Genomic DNA, 12,878 nt, shown 5'->3' with positions numbered 1-12,878 from the left:
TTTTTTCAATAACAGCACAATCTTTGCCATAGCCCACCTTAACCTGAGAGGGTCTCAACAGCCCCGGCATTAATTTATACATGACATTTAACACTCCAACGCTGTTACACGTTATAATGGTTAAAACATTAGTTGAAAGGCGCGAATATATTTATGACTACAAAGTCACAGTTCACAGTTGGTTTCACTTACTGTACTTTATTTATCTATTTTGACTTCTAATCTATTTATTTGGTAAACTAATGAAGCAAGCAACGTGTGGCAAGTCAGTATCGTATGGTGATCAATCCATTCTGCCCACCTCTCCAGAGAAACGGAACTTTATCATAGTTAGTAAGCTACTTATTAATAACCGACAAGCAACAGAACTAACCTCTCTGGCTTCCAGCGGCTCCTCTGGCCTTTCCTCGCAGTGGGTGTTCAAATATGTTATCATGATGTCGCACTCATCCAGCATGTTGGGGAACATCAGCTTTATTTTGTTCATAGTCATACCGCTGGACCAGTGGGACCTGCGCAGCCGCCATTCTTCGCCGTACCGCAGGAACGCAGGAACGCAGGGTTCTCAGCCAAAATGGGTTCTTGTTCGGGTTCGACCTGCAACCAATGTAGAGTTTTGTACTAGAGATGTAGATAATTGACATTATATGAGATATGGCATTGAAGCGTTCCGACTATATCAAAGGAGCGGAATAATTAGTAGATAAAAAAGTGGAGCGCCGGCTTGTATGCACGGAGATAAATTAGTATTTGCTAATTTACTTAGAATCTTTTTTAAATGATTGGTAATCTGGTTAAAAACGGGATTGCATGAATTACGATTGACTTAAAAGGTTTTCTGAGAAACTTTTAGTAACAAACTAATATATTATAATGTCGGAACACCTACATTCCTGCAATTTTGTTTTTAACCGGATTACCAACAATTTGAAAAATAAATAAGCAATACTCATTTTTCTCCGTGTAGATGTGATTTGTAGTAGTATGGGTTAACGGTGTTGGTGACCCTCTTATGTAGTAGTATGGGTTAAAGATGTTGGTGACCCTCTTATGTAATAGTATGGGTTAACGATGTTGGTGACCCTCTTATGTAGTTGTATGCGTTAAAGATGTTGGTGGCCCTCTTATGTAGTAGTATGCGTTAAAGATGTTGGTGGCCCATTTATTCGTACGGTTTCATGTTCATGGCTCCATGTTTATATTTTATTTTATATTACTTTTACGTTTTACTAATATTGTTATTTTCATTACATTCTCCTTAGACTTGTAATCAGAGTTTTATATTTGTGTCATTAATCTATTTTGAGCCTACTTTGAATTGGAATACATCTACATACTGTTATTATTTCTTTTACAATACAGATATTCTCCTATGTACGCTGCAGCATTATATTTTTTTTGGTAAAAACCTTTTTAGCCGTATAAACATATAATCAATAAATATTTAGACTAACAAGAATAAATACACATAATCACAGGTTTTTATGAGGGCTCATCTTGAATTAAAAATGTAGATACATAATTATAATAATTTATTATATATTATACATATGAATTTTTAATCTGATTTTTTTTTATTTCTATTTTTTTATTTATTAACATTTAAACCTGCTAAACTACTTATGTAGTTTTATAACAAAAATTTATATATTTTTGTGTCAATATTTCTTGTAAAAAAATGTGTTATCTCTGGAAGTATGGTCAATTTTAGGGTATTTTCTTTAACCATTGAATTTTCCCTCGGGTGAGATATGTTCAACATTTTTTCTGGTGTGAATTCTTTCTTGAACGGATGCCTAATCAAATTAGTTTTACCTGCTTGAGGTAGGAGTCGCGGAGACACTTCCTCGCAGTACGCGTTGCTAGATTGCCTCATATGCCTGCCTCGCACCGCGCGGACGAAGCTAATAACTTCATTAGATGGACGAGGCGAGAGTCGAATGTAGCTAAATTGGATGAAACTACGGAAGTAAACAAATATAAATATATGAAAAGAGTTTATTACGTGTAGTTCGTTTTCAGCGAAACAGTTGAATTCCTTGACCAGCACTTCCTTGATAAGCCCCAGGTCCCTCACCACCAGGGTTGGAGTGCGCAGCTTGAAGAAGCCAAAATACGCCGTATTGTCAAATTTTCTATAACAAAGATATTTATACATTGACCCCCTTACTAATAAACTATTTCAAACATTACACAACTGATAACCAAACTCCATATTAAGTTCTTAGTGTGTCGGGGGAAAATGTTAATCGCCAGCCGCACACCAGCTGTCACCATTTTCTTTAAAATATATCCTATAACTTGCTAAGGATTATGATAAAGGGACGAAGGATATAGAGTAGATGGAAAGGAAGGGAAGGTAGATTGAGTGCGGTTGTGTTTGCTATTGTCGGTTAATGTCCTGTATAGTCGAGTTAAAAATGTGTGTAGATTCACTCTCATTTTATCACAAATAATTATTCGATTCGTATCTCCCTCGGGCATCCCCAATTTTTTCTGCCATTCGAATTCGACTCCGTATCTCATTTCGGTGCAGAGATAATCCTTTAAGTCTTTCTTGAGCATCCCCGACTTCTTATACCATTTAAACCACTCTCTAAAGACTACTAACACTAATACGAACAATCTTTGAAATTTTCTGCGAAGTCGGATGAATAGTATAGAAACAAATAAGGAAACATTCATTTTTGTTTTTTTGTTTTTGGGGTGTTATGCCGTGTTGCGCTAACTCCTTATTTAGCCTAAAGCCTTTTGGCCTTTTGCCTTTAGCCTTTTGGCTAAAGAAGGAGTTAGCGCAACACGGCATAACACCCCAAAAACAAAAATAAAAAAAATACTTTTGGCCGTGAAAATCTTAAACCAAATAAGGAAACATTCAATTTTAAATTTTATATATATATATATGTCTTACTTGTACAAATCACAATAAGGAATACCAAAATGTACATTTCCCGCCAACACTTCTTTGAAATTGCCGAAAAAGAAAGAAGGTTCTTCATGTGGTATTCCTCGTTTCTTCCAGTAGTTATTATTCCACGAATAGTACAAATATATCACCACCACAAACGAAAAAACAACAAATAATACAATAAATAACATGTTAGCCAGCTATCGCGCTGTGTATTCAAACAAAACCGTTTCGGCGGGAGATTTATTTTGACTGGTCGTCAACAAACTGTTCGTTGAAAATGGTGAAAAGCCACGCTATTGATAGCCCCACTGTGACCTCTCCCACTTTATAATAAACGGCACGTATAAAAGAAAGAGAGGCAATACCTAGATTAATAAATTATTTAACTCTAAACTATTATTATATAGGTAGACTGTGAAAAAATACCCCCCACGGTAATGAACCAAATTACATATGACCTCGTCTCGGTTCAATGACGAAATAACGCGACAGAAGTTTGTTGTGTCCACGTGTCTTGACTTTTGGTGCAGTAATCGATCAATATTTTTAGTTTTTTTTATTCTTTCTTGAACAGGGCCTAATCAATTTCGTTAGTCCGTACAAGGTTCGAGGCATATTAGGGGCGAAAGGTGACTATACTTTAATAAGCTCTATTATAACTACTCAATGAACATGTACAGATACTCACTGAGGGAACTGGTAGGAACTGGTAGACTACTAACGGGACACTGCCATCTCAGGAGACAAATGCAGTTTTGGGGGTGGAAAACACCAATAGATGCAGAAAAATATTCTCTAATTATCCTACGGTGCCAATGTCCCGCTATAAAGGCAACAACTCTCGGACACCTGGCAATATACATTGTGAGACCAGGAGACATAGTCACACATCCAATGACAACCCTATTGAACTTTATAAGGATCGGGTTACTGAAAAGAATGAGGTTAAATGGCAGATAGCACAATGTGCATATGGCCCGAGTGCCTGCGAGAACTTTCCGTAATCTGTCTCCGCTTTAAGAAAATAATAGCAATAGGCTCAATTATACCTTACTTCCGCTGAAAACATTTTCAAATATCGCAATTATTCTTTCTCGGACAGATTATCATATTCTTTATCTGTCTGGGGCCCAGGGGTTGCAAGGTTTTTATAAATTGTCTGTGTGCCCTATTATTTTTACCAAATTTATAGTTACGAGCAATTGATCAAACATTTTCAAATGTCGCAATAGTTCTTTTTTGAAGATATCATAAGTTTAATTGGCTCGTCTGGGTTCTAGGAGTTGAAAAGTATCACGTTAATTAACAGCGGTTGTCTTGCAATTCAGTATACGAGTAGATCTCACTTCAACGCATTTTGTGTTCAGTGGCTCAAATGTTTATAGATGTAAGAGTTATTTATTTTTCGGAATAACTTTATTGAGTAAAACCTCAAATTGTAATATTTAATTATTGAAGACAATATTAGCGATTTCTAAACGAAAATCTGAAACAGAAAAATCAGAAAAGGATACGGTCACATCTAGGACACAAACCCATGACCCTTGTCTGTGTCCCGGAAAGACAAGGGTCCTGGGTTCGTGTACTAGATGTGACCGTATCCTTTTCTGATTTTTCTGTTTCAGATTTTCGTTTAGAAATCGCTAATATTGTCTTCAGTAAGAGTTATTATTACAGACGATTGTTACGAATGCCGGGTTGTCTCTTGATAGGTCCATACCATAATGACCAACGCCAAGTTTATTTGTGATAAAGTCAACGGTTTTGATGAAAAAACAGTTATGATATGAAAACTTTTGTTTCACAGAGTTTGAACAATTCATCAAATTTTAAAGTTATTATTCCAGTTGTATGAAACCTCATTTGTTCAAGTTCTGTGAAACAACTAGCCCTTTAAAGATATTATGAAGAAACGTTCCAGAAAAAATGATTTCACCGCGAGAGGATTTCAGAATTATTTTAAATTTTGGTTTCATGATGATCAAATGACAATTATATTTTATTCATCAGTTTATTAATGCCAAAACGAATTCAAGATTAAACAGGGAGTAAAGGTTATCATACGTAAAACAAATAATATGATAGATATATCAAGGCAAGTCAAGAAGACCAAATAAGAATTAGAGAGGTCAATGATATTTTGGATGGAAAATTTTAAGTTATAATTAACAAGAATACAAGAGAGGAAGTCGATCTCGGGCCTACATGTCAAATAATGCAAGTTAATAGTCTTAGATTAATAACAATGAAGATAGGTTACTGAGACAACGCGCGTGATTTTACTGAACTTGTTACAGTGGACAAACTTGTGATTTACTGCGACTAGTATCGCACATAAGTCCGTCCAGGGGATATAACTCCGATCGAAAATTGGAACCGAAATATTCTGACACCTAACTACCCAACGAAAAACTCTAAAGTCTATGGACTAAACTGCTGTCTGAGTGGAACATTTATGGTTGTTTGATATTTTGATCTCGAACTACGCCGTTCTCGTGTAGTTTTAACGGATTTGAATACAATTCTTCACTTTCACATTCTTCATTGTTTATCCAATATTAGCGAGATGTCCTTCAGTTTGTGACTCTCATTCATTTTTTTAGTATAATAAGCAGGTTCTGAATGAGAGTTGTCTGAACTGTCAATTTTCAATTGAATTGAACTGTTTATACATTGGCCAATCTATGGATAAATAGAGGACTAGAGAGTGAGTGGTTAACGACAACGTTAAATATCAAATAAAATAAAGTGAGACAGCAAACGCAGAAACACATAAGTAAATGAAGGATAACCTACTGACAGTACGTACGTCGTATTTTACTACTCTGCTCGCTCGTTTCGGAAAGCATTCAGAAACGATGGGCGTTCATAATATTATAGCTGTTTCACTCGCTCGTTGCATGGCTAACTCTTTCTAAAGCTTTCCGTTCCATTTCGCTATGAAAGATTTTATTTGTAGCCATTTCATTAATTCACACATATTCGTGGTGGCCAGGGCCGGTTTTAGTACTATCAGCGCCCTGGGCGAGATTTTTACGGCGCCCCCTAACTGCAATTCAATTCCATACGAAAAAAGGCAATGGGTATAATGGAATAACCGTTTATTAAAAAAAAAACTATTTATTTAAAAAAAAACTTCACTTTTCTAGCCTTTCTATCGGCGAACTCTTTTATAAGGTTATCAAAATCGATATTTTCAGCAATTTTATTTTCGATTGACAAAGTTGCCAAGTTTGTCAATCTAGATTGTGATATTGTCGATCGCAGATAGGTTTTAATCAGCTTAAGCTTAGAAAAACTCCTCTCCCCACTAGCAAACCGTTACAGGTATAGTCAATAATATACGCAATACTATCCACACATTAGGATACAGTTCTCGTAGGTTGCGATCTTTGATAAAATTTAAAACATAAGCAGGGGTAACCACATTCTGATTAGGCAAAAAAGATTTCAGGCTTACGAGTTCATCACACAACATACAACCATCTATATCAGATTTAGAGTCTACAGTTAATTTCAATTGGAGATTACCACAGAGTTTGACAAGGTCGGGTTTTTCCGGAATCTGTTTTATATTGTACAAAAAAGACCAAGATTCCGAGTACTCATTTAACTGTTCAAATCTTTCATTAACTGAAATTAATGTAGTGTCCAAGAGAGAGTTGAAAAATTCAACCTCAAATTTTTTTGAGGGAAAATATTTTCCTCAAAGCCTCCTGTGTGGAATTAATGTAAAAAAATACGCTTGCTAAATTCGCTAGTTCAATTACTGTATAATTGTCGATTGTCGCAGGCCGGATTGATGACATTGGCGGGCTGTTGTTTGGAGACCCCTGATATAGACTATAGACTACATAATGAATTTACTTTATTGACAACTTTTATCAAAATCGATTCAGAAATTTAGTTAACTATAATAGCTGCTAGTTTGTAATACTTTCAAAGGTTTCAAGGATTTGAATAAAACATTTAAAACAGTTTTAGGTTTAATTTATTTAACTAGTTTCAGGTTTATTCTCATACAATAATATATAAGTGTTTCACAGTTACAATTAGGGTTGCCAGATACGGGCTGGATAAAAAGTTATTATTAAGTCTCCAAACAAATAAAAGAAATCAGCACCTCTTTTAAATAAAAATCAACTTAAGGTACATATTCGAATATAATAACTAAACTTAAAATACAAATTAAAACGTTGGTAAAAAAATTTACGTAAAGCATTATCTAACATAAAAAAAAACTGAACTCAAAACAAAAATCTGGCAGCTACAATTCTCGTCTGCACTTAAGTGCAGCAAAATCATTAATTGGATCTTCGCAATCCAATTTCCTTAAAAAATCTGCTTCTATGTTAAGCAAAGCAAGATTGTTCAGCCTTTGCTCCGCCATTGTTGTGCGTAAATAATTTTTTACACGTCGTAAACAAGAAAATGATCGTTCTCCAGAACAGTTACTGGCGGGAGTACACACACACATTCGAAGAGCAATATCCACGTTTGGATAAATGGTTTGAAGATCTTCAGTTAACCATTTTAACAAACTGACAGCATTGTTTCGATCCTTATTTTTCACACTGCAGTGAGCACGAAAATGGAGACATTCTTCTGAAAAATGGGCTTCTAAATCACTAGAAAAAATCATTTGCAATGATTTTGCCTTTTCTTCGACTTCAGACGGGCTTAGTTTTGTCAATTGAGTAATAAAATTAAATTTATTTTAAAGTGATTTGTAAGCACCCAGTCGTTTTTTTAGTTCTGCTGATAAGGAATCGATTATTACTAAAAAAGTAGCGATTCTGAAATTTTCGCGGCCGTTTTTTTGTTGCATCTCTTCACCTGTAGGTATTATTCTCGCCAGGAAGTAGCTTAGGCTTTCGATTGCGTCGAAAATCTCTTTCATATTCCTGTAAAAAGGACAGTTTTTTGGCTTGGTTTTCGAAATCATCGAAATTATCTCGCATTTTGCCAATAAAATGTATAAGTACCTCATACAGTTCTATGACAATGGTGATGTCAATTTCCACACTCTGAAGTTTTTTACTTGTGGCGTTAATACGATTCAGTAAAAATCCCCAAAACACAGTCATGATGGCCGTTTCAAAGCGTTCCAGTTTTAAACGAATACCTCTTGCTTCACATATAACGGCTTTCTTCTGTTCTGTGTCATTTTCGATCGAGACTAACGCTTTATGGATTTCATGCCACGATTCGCGTAAACTTTTGCATGCATCTGCACGAGCTGACCAACGAGTCGTTGATAGACTTTTGACGGTGAAATGGGCTTGTAGGAGTTCCCGGCTGCGGGGCGTGGGGGCGCGCTGTGTGCTGTGTGTGAACACGCTCTTGCATATCGCTATTTCGTACGTAGAATATTTAGGTACTTAGGAAGTAATTTCTTGTTATCTTCTGTGACTTTTTTGTCACGATTGGCCGCCCCTAATATCTGGCCGCCCTAGGCCCGGGCCTACATAGGCCTAAGGGCAAATCCGCCTCTGTCCATATCTGTTGATTGTAGAGATTTACTAACGACATTAATTTGAAAAAGTATGTCATACCAAACAACCAACGAAACTATGAAGCTGAAATCTTTTAACTGTTCGGCTAGAGTAGTAGCCTCATGGGAGACTTGAACATCAGTTTTCTGAGTTTCAATAGCCAAAGTAATTAAAGCGTCATGGATGGCACTAATTTGATAACGGACTGCTTTAACACTGTTTATTCTTGCTTCCCAACGTGTGTCACTGAGCTTTTTTATAGTATATAATCCCAAATGATCGGTTAGAATTTTCCATCGATGAACAGAAGCTGAAAACAATGTGAACAACCTCTGAAGTACCCCAAACAAAGTGACTGATTTTACGGATGACTTAGCGGCATCGCATAGTACGAGATTGTAGCTATGACAACCACAAGGTACATAAACAGCTAAGAGATTTAGGTCCAGAATCCTCCTTTGAACCCCAATATTTTTCCCTTTCATATTCGCTCCGTTGTCATAACCCTGACCCCTACAGTCGTTCAATTCCAGTCCGTGTTTATTTAAAAAATCAATAATAACTTCAGTCAGTTTTTCACCAGTCGACTCATTTACAGGTATAAATTCTATGAAATGCTCTTTTACTGATACTTTATCGTCATCTGATGATAAATCATCAAATCGTATTGTCAGTGAAAGTTGTTCTACATGACTAATGTCCGGAGTACAGTCAGCTATAATAGAATAATATTTTGATTTCTTTGCGCGAGATATGATTTCTGACTATGTTTTTTCACCGATCAACTCTATTAATTCATTTTGAATGTCTTTTCCGCAGTAGTGGTCTGAAACATCACCCTTCATAGCTAATCGCAAGTGCTCCTGCATAACTGGATCAAATTTGGCTAGTAGTTGTACTAAGCCCAAGAACTTTCCGTTATTTGGCGTATATAGTTTGTCAGAAGTACCTCTGAACGCCATATTGTTTTCAGCTAAGTAAAGTGTAATATGCATCAATCTAGACAAAACATTATTCCATCTGGTAGTTTCGTTTCTAATCAAATGTTGCTCTTGGCAATCTATTGTTTTTCCTGTTTTTAATCGTAGTTCAGTATCAACCCATGAAAGGTAAAACTTCTTGTGTGAAGTGCTATTCTCATGATTTTTTAACATTTCAGACAAGGGTTTCCAGTTGTTATATCCTTCAGATACTAAACTCGACGTTGAGCTACTATCAAATAGCTTGCAACAAAAACAATAAATTCGATCCTTAGAAACGGAGTATATTAACCAACGACGCTGAATTGTTTCATTGTTCGGTAGTTTTTTTATGAAATGAGAATTAGAGAAACGTCTCCCTGTATCGTTCTTCGGATAATTATCAATGTGAGTTTGCACTGGGCCACTTGTTATTATATGATCAATTAATTTTTGCTATTTCGAATGAGTGGCCAAGTGGCTGGATCCGCTATATTCGGGACAACAGTACTAACGTCATCTAGCATTTGTATTTGTTGTACATCACCAATGGAATCATCCTGAGCAGCATCTGTAATTGTAGCACAACTTGTTCCCTCACTTCGGGAAACTTCGTTCACAATCTCTTCAGCAGCTATCTGATCTGACTTGTCAGACAGAGGCTCCACTACCGATGAATTCGTTTGTATTCCAGATGTAGATGCCACATTCAGGTCTTGATTTTATGTTGTGATATATTTATCTATATTCATAAACTTTATTGTTTTTCTCTATGGTTGCCAATTGGTTGGGGATTCCCGGTAAAATGAACTGCATGCGGTGCAATCGAAGGTTCCATTCTAGATTCTAGCGTTGCAACCATAACAATTTTTTCCTTATATTTAGGGAATTTACGAGTAAGTAGTTAAGTAGGCCTCGTTCAAAGAACGGGGTATATAAAGGGGCGCGCCGGGCGCCTGTGGCGCCCCTTTAAATCCGGCGCCCTGGGCGGTCGCCCAACCGCGCCCTACCCTAACGCCGCTACTGGTGGTGGCTATTCTTTACTTATGCGATTCGAAAATTCGATTTCAATCAGAAATAGAAACGTGCTATATTTTTATTCTTTGTATTCATGTCAATGTTAATGGTCTACAAAATAAAACAAAAAAATGTAAATGTTGCATGTTTGCGGAAACAGAGAACCACGAAAAATTGAAGATTTTATGCAAATAGGTATGAATTATGTATTTAAATAGTCCCACGACAACGGTATTATTATTAGTGCAAAAAATACTTAATGAATGCTTATACACTCACCTCATGCAAGTTGTCAGAATAATACTAAAAAACATAGACTGACTGATACAGACCAAATATTCAACAGATGTGACGTACTAGATATACGCCAATTATACGTTAAAACACTACTAAACTACATTTTTGACAAAAAAAAATCAATTTCAACATACACAAAATAACACTAACAGACCAGTTAGACAAGCGTACAAAGAAAACATAAAAACTCCGACAATAAATTCAAGCTTTGGACAAAGACACTACCAATACAATGCTATAAAAGCTTTCAACAGTGTAAAACTTGAAATTAAAATTGAGGAAAATAAAAATAAATTCACACACAAAATTACAAAATGGATTAAAGAACAAAAAAGACAATATTACCAAAATGTCATAGCATAAAATAAAAATAAAACCTACACGTAACACACAAAACCAATATAAACACACATAACTCACAAACACACAAGATTATTTTCATTGTATTATTTTTTAATTATAAATGTATTACTATGTATTTCGTATTTTTAATTTTAAATGATTTTTTTTTAAATGTATTATTTTCTTTTTAAATGTAATATGTAGATTAAATTTTCATATTATAAAATGAAGGTATCAGCACGGGCAAGCCACCCAGTGAGGCCTACATTACTGGAAAACATAAATTGTAAAAAATAATGTACCAAATAAAATAGAATACAAATAAATAAGGAAAGGTACATACAAAGTCATAAATACACACGACTGTTGGCGTACAAAAAAAAACAATGTTTGCAACGTAAATACCCTAAAATCAAAATGGTGTACCAAATACGTAACTTAGTCATAATATATGTTAACTGATCAAGCCACATGGAAAATATATAATATTAATGTATTGGACTAAGATCCGCGTTCGGGATATTTAATCATCTTAAAAATGACCATTAAAATTGTTTTTGAAAAAATACATTGAAATTTCGGGTGTAACTCATCAAAATGACAATTCAACACACTTTTAAATGGTGATATAAAGTCATTAAAAGTGATAAAATAAAAACTGGGTTAAATAGGTTACATAGGTAGTTACCTACCCTACCCTACCCGCTTATAGTAGGGTAGGGTACCTAGTTTTTGTTTTATCACTTTTAATAAATCACAAAATATATTTTGAACGAAGAAGCATAAAATTCAAGTAAAAACGGACGTATATTTCTAAAATAAAATAAAAACAAGTCAGGTCATTCTACTTGCTTTGGCATATTTAATGTACATTAATAAATTAGGGAGAAAAAATAACAACTCCCCAAAAGTTAGGGAATTTACTAAGAATTGGCAACCCCGGTCTAGCCGTTTACGAAGCTTATGATAGAAAACGCCATTTGATCAAAGTATCAGTTACGATCTTTTGGCGACCATTGCTCGATATCAATAAAAGTAAAAACGTGTTTGTTAATTAATTCTCACATCAGACTATCAGACTGCATATAACTACATTTTAGCAAATTGTTCAAGAGAGCCTAAAAGCTTATGGTCAGTTAGTTGTTACAAAGAATTTGAACAATTCATCGAATTTAAAGTTCATTTACAAGTTTTATAATACTTTTATTCAACTTCTGATATTATTTCAGTTCTGTAAAGCAACTTATTCATATTCATATAATAACAGAACATGAAAATTATCTTTTAAATTTGATGAATTGTTCAAATTCTGTAAAGCAATAATATTGTTATTTTCTAATGGTTTTCACTGAATTTCACATTTCAATTTGATTTTATTATAGATAATGCAGTTTAGCTAAGCCGACGACCTACAAAATTTGATCTAATTTTTTATCAAAAGATAACAACTAAAATAATTATATGTAACCATTATTATTTGGAAGTTTCTATTATCACCCTTTCGGGGAATTTAGTCGTAGTTATATTATCTGATTGTAGATTATTTGCACGAACCCTCCAATAGTATTCCAATTTATTTTGATGTAATTCCTTTCCACGTGATAATCTAAATCCCCAACACGGAGAAAACTTACTGATAAAAATATCCCTAATTTATTATCCGGTTAATAACTGAATTGCAGGCCATCGACGAATGAATTAATAGGTTTCCTGATAAAACTTTTAGTAAAATACCAATGTATTGTCATGATGTCGGAAGTCGGAACACGTGTTCATAAAAATCCTAACATTTTCTTGAGGTGATTTTTCAAAAAACGGCTCTATACAATCATCCAAATATTATTATCATTACTAAGA

The 12,878-nt window shown here is 34.8% G+C and overlaps 1 protein-coding gene and 1 pseudogene across 2 annotated transcripts in view; one reads left to right on the top strand and one right to left on the bottom strand.

The window, feature by feature from the left end:
• LOC149420134 (cytochrome P450 6j1-like) overlaps positions 1-10,666 on the bottom strand; it is a 34,368-nt pseudogene extending 23,702 nt beyond the window's left edge. Inside the window, exons 1-3 of the transcript XR_016302701.1 lie at positions 10,662-10,666; positions 2,006-2,135; positions 374-597 (exon numbers count right to left, since the gene is read on the bottom strand). The product of XR_016302701.1 is annotated as a cytochrome P450 6j1-like (transcript). The remainder of the gene's footprint in view (positions 1-373; positions 598-2,005; positions 2,136-10,661) is intronic.
• LOC149420133 (glycoprotein-N-acetylgalactosamine 3-beta-galactosyltransferase 1-like) overlaps positions 1-12,878 on the top strand; it is a 109,912-nt gene that overhangs the window by 78,939 nt on the left and 18,095 nt on the right. The gene's annotated exons all lie outside the window — the stretch shown is intronic.

The sequence above is a fragment of the Hesperophylax consimilis genome, chromosome 10, assembly GCF_061612785.1.
Source record: "Hesperophylax consimilis isolate HC1 chromosome 10, BYU_Hcon_1.0, whole genome shotgun sequence".
NCBI lineage: Eukaryota > Metazoa > Arthropoda > Insecta > Trichoptera > Limnephilidae > Hesperophylax > Hesperophylax consimilis.
The sequence above is the reverse complement of the archived record's forward strand: the minus strand, read 5'-3'. Positions and strand labels throughout refer to the sequence as shown.